Source organism: Solanum tuberosum, unplaced genomic scaffold (assembly GCF_000226075.1).
Source record: "Solanum tuberosum cultivar DM 1-3 516 R44 unplaced genomic scaffold, SolTub_3.0 scf00266, whole genome shotgun sequence".
Taxonomy (NCBI): domain Eukaryota; kingdom Viridiplantae; phylum Streptophyta; class Magnoliopsida; order Solanales; family Solanaceae; genus Solanum; species Solanum tuberosum.
Window position 1 is genome coordinate 146,119 of NW_006239201.1, and position 4,952 is coordinate 151,070.

Genomic DNA, 4,952 nt, shown 5'->3' on the forward strand with positions numbered 1-4,952 from the left:
AAGAGAGCTTTTAAGCTAAATTTTGAGTAATTATCTCAAACCAAAGAAAGAGTTTTGTTTTTACAAACACATGAGCTAAGTATATTTTGGGAGTAGTATTGAGCACCGATATGGGGATGCGAGTTCATATTAACTCAAGTTTCCATAAACCATGTAGGCATCATGGGTAGAAAAGGGTCATACTTTTTAGATGATTCCTTAGTGTTTTTTAGCATAGACTAGTGGATCCACTTAGTGAGTTAGGTTCTATGGGACTCCTTAGCCATAATTTCACTATTTATTTAAAATGTCAATATTTTAGTTTGTTAAGGTTGAGTTATGTATTTTTTTTATTTTGTTTAATTTGAAAGAATACAAATATTTAACAACAGAATTGAGAAAATCATGGGACATGATATTTCAAAAAGGGGGGAAAATTAAATTTAACATCAATTACGTATTCAAAGTGCGCCTTTATCCATTTTTCTTTCAAGTGTTTTTCTCCTCTGTTCTTAAAAATTCCAAAAACTTTTTTTGAAAACTAGCCTGCCTTGTTTAAATCAAAATTCATCATCCTTTAGAATTTTTCCCACAATTTAATCGTCCTTTAATTAATTTGCATAGCCACACATTCCATAGACACAATGTCTCTTGTGAAATAAAGTGTTAACACACTTCCCTCTACAACAAATCTCATTTCTTCCCAAATAATCCACAATTTTGCCTGTCCGCCAACACGTTTACACACTTCTTCTTGGAGCGATATATTCTAGGGTTCTTGTTACATATTCTAGGGTTCATGTTTGGGTTTGTATGATGGCATTTGTATTTCTTTATTACAAATTGTTACAAATTGATCTGTAGTTCTTTAAGAATCATATTTGTATCCATTTATTTTTTTCACAATGTAATTGTATTTTTTTTAGAATCTTGTATCCTTTCTTAAATTGTATTCATTCCAATATGTATGATATGTGTATTTGTATTCATTATTGTTTTATTTAAAAAACATTATTTGGACTGGTTTAAGAGTCGCCACTTAATTTTTAAGAAAAATCAAGAAAACTGTTTTTCAATAGATTAAAACAGGGAATCAATTGAAAATACTTAAGGGGGGTTCGAGGGTTCGGGGGTTCATATTAGCATTTTGGAAAGGGTTTGAAAGCACCTGAAATGCCCGCTAATACGCGGTTATCCGGCAATTAATTATTTGGCTAAAATAATTTAACTTAACTTGAATTGCAAAATTATAGTTAGAGCTATATTAAGGGGGAAAAGGGGAAAATAGAAATACTAATTAAGTGAAATACCTTTTGCGAAAATTATTCTTTAAGTCTAAATAAGGATGACCAAGTTTAGCTAAATTGATAAAACACAACGGGCGTCTTATGGGGATTCAAATTTTTTTTAACCTTAAGATTAACGACAAATACTAACAAGTAAAATGAACACAGTAAAGTAGAGGGGGAAAGAGAGTTGGGCCCAAATTTGGTTTCTATTCGCCTGGATCAGTATTTGGGCCTATTTCGTTTTGGGCCAAAGGCCCAATTCTTGCCACCTGTCCTAAATTCTAACAAGGCAATAATAAGTAAAATAACAAGGGCTTAGGCCCAAAATAACAAAATACAACTTATAAAATAAGGAATGGGTCTTTTGAACCCCCTTTTCCCATTTTTCGTATACACCGAGTGTATAGAAATCCGCATCAACTCTAATCCATGTTCGTCAATTTGTGAAGGACCTGTTCTTCGAATTCATTGACCCGGTTGACTCGATAGATTTTAGACCTCTATGGCCCATCCGAAATATGAAATGGGGAGGAGTTCATGGTGAACTTGAGTGTAATTTACATGCATCAAACGAAAGAAAGAAAGAGAAAAAGATTAATAAATGGCTATGAATAAAGCTACTTTAAATTATAATTCTCGAGTAACTTGAACAAATGAAACCAAGGTAATTCACGGACCAGTGGAATGTCGGATAATGTTTACCCATTAAGAAGTATTTTATGGGACATGCATTCATTTAAAATAAACAACGATCATAGAAGAATTAGGTCCCAACTACACCATGCATTCAAAGAAATTTTTCAAGCACAATGTAAGAGCAACACTACAGTGACAAAGATAGATGACAAAAGGATTAGGCATAATATTTTTCTTTTAATAAATGTAAGCAAAATCAATCACAAGGAAGTACCATCACAGTATATAATTCAAGCTAAAAGGAATTGTTCATAAGTAAAGGAAATATCTCTAGTCCTTCTACTTTACACAAAAAGAAAAAAAATATTGATTAATTCAAGAATAATTCATTTGAAATGCTAAACTAAAAAGAAAAAGTTCTACTCAAGACATGAGAATCCATCAATTTTTTATACCAGCGGAGAGATTACACGGACCTCACTACCATCAGCCGCAATGACACCAAATAAGAATAACAAAGTAGAGGGGGCATTTGCAAAAGGGCTGGCAGTGCATAGCTTTAAGAAAAGGGGAAAATGGCTACTGCATCTTGATAAGCAAACCAACATATCCCAAGTCACTCAAACAGGCAGTAACATTCAAAATAGACTAATTACATCACTGATTTAAAGTAAAAAAAAATAAGTCGAAACAATCTAAAATTTCAACATTTGAATGCCTCATACGGAAAAATCAAACGACCAACACATCATGAAACCAAAGACACGAACATAAATAACTATTACCTTTTGGAGTGCAGCGTTCCGGGACAAGACGAGCGAAAGCTTTCCACCACCAACTTGAGATTTAAAGAATTCCAGTAAGCAGCAAGAATGTTGTGTTTAAATTAAAAAAAAACTGGAATCTAAATACCCTCTAAAATTTACTGATTTTTTACTCTGTTTTTTGCCTCCAAACCAATGTACTTCTATGTATCTTTCCCTTAAATCGATTCAAATTCCTCTAACTTTTCCCCCCCTAACCTTCTCTCTCTTTCCAGTGAATAAAGAACCAACCTATATAGAAGGGAAAAAGGGTTTTGAAAATCGGGGGAAATGGACAAAAAAAAAGGCAGAAAGGAGGGCCCAAATTCGAAATTCAAACTCTCCCAAATCTTTCACCATTTCGGGGGCAGACACCTTTTTTCTGAAATTTCGCCCATTCCGGAAGAGGAAAGGACGAATCGATGCTCCGGATCAATTTCGTTGTCCTTGGATGCGACGTGGCGCCCATCCACGCGAGTCAAGGACGACGAATGTGACTGCCAGGACTGAGCGAGCCGACTCCCTCTGCTGTACGACCTCACTGGCAAAGCAAAAAAGGAGAAGACAACGAAAACAAATTAGACGTCGTGCTTGAATCGAACGTTGGAGCTGCTTTCCGTGAACTCGCCCTTGCGTGAAGAAGATAAGGTGCGTTCGGGGTCGTTCACGCGCTGTTGCACATGCTGCTAGATTGACGTCGTGAAATAGACGAACAAACAGGGGTCTGGGTCAGGTCTTTGCACTGCTGATCAGTGGAAAAGAGATGGTATTTGGGTTTCTTTGAGAAGGGGAATGGGCCGGGTCAAAGGGGAATTTGGTGGGCTGTTCAAGTTACATTGGTTGGGAAAGAAAATGGGCCTGGGTTGTTGAAAATAAGGGCTGTTGGGTCAGCTAAAAAAAATGGAAAAAGGCCCAAAATTTTGGTGGGTTTAAAGTAAGGTAGCCAAATGAATAAACCAATTCAAATCGCGAATGGCCAATCGAAGCTTAGCCAAATCGATTTAAATTTGTGAATTCAACTAAAATTTAGATAAGATGAATTATCTAATTAGTTAACAAACTTCTCAATTTTAACGACATTAATTAATTAACCAAAACATAATTAAATTAGGTGCAAATTAATTAACTCGACATTTCAACTATAACGTAGACCAAACTAAATTAATAAAATATTTAACTTGAAAATGTGAAATCTTTGGAGATGATTATTAAATATTTATATAAAAAGAAAAGAAACAAACTAGTAATAAATAAGCGTATACAACAAATTTATTATTCAAAAAAAATTATAAAATTTGCAAGGCTATTTTTTAAAAACTTGAAAACTATAACTATAACTTCAACTAAAGTGAATTAATAAAACACTCCACTACTTTGAAGTTGATTTCATAAAACACACTAATTAGGTAAAAACATGTTTACTATCTAAAACGTTGTAGAAATGACTAAAACCATCAAAGCCTCTAAAACATTTCAAATTTTCATAAAACTAATTATTTCAAATCGTTTGAAATTAAGAAGTTCGAAAATTAATTTCTATTGCGGAGGGTCAAAATTGGGTGTCAACAATTATGATTTTCATGTTTGTGTTTGTATAATGATATGTGTATTTATATACATATACTTATGTAATTTGTGTTCATTCAGAAAGAGGATACAACATTGGTTTGTAAATTCCAAAAAAAATTGTATTCTGGTCATCTAAATATAATACAAATTTACAATCATAGTAACTATCAAAATTTGTATTTCAAAAAAAAATTGTATTCCATGACAAAAAAATGTATTTCTTATCTATTATGTATTTTAAAAATATATTATATCTAATATCTAATTTATAGAACATCAACTAAATATGATTCCAAATTATTCTGTATTCCAAGCATCCAACATAAAAAATCAAAACTATTCAATTATTCGCTGTTTGTATCCCAAACAGACTACAAAGTAAAAAATGTATTTTGAACTTAATTGTATTAAAAATTGTATTAGCTTGAATATACAATTTGTATCACATAATCTAAATTGTATTTAGGTGCATTACATGTATTCGAAACAGATAAGAGATACAAATTCTGTATAAAAAGGCATACAAATTCGAAACATATAAGCATACAAATTTTGATCTTTTAATTGTTGTATCAAAGTCAAAATGTATTCTGGATAAAATTTTGATTTGTTGTATCCAAAACACTTTGAATTCGATCTCCTTTTTTTCGGTAAAAACTTTGATCAATCGTCTTGT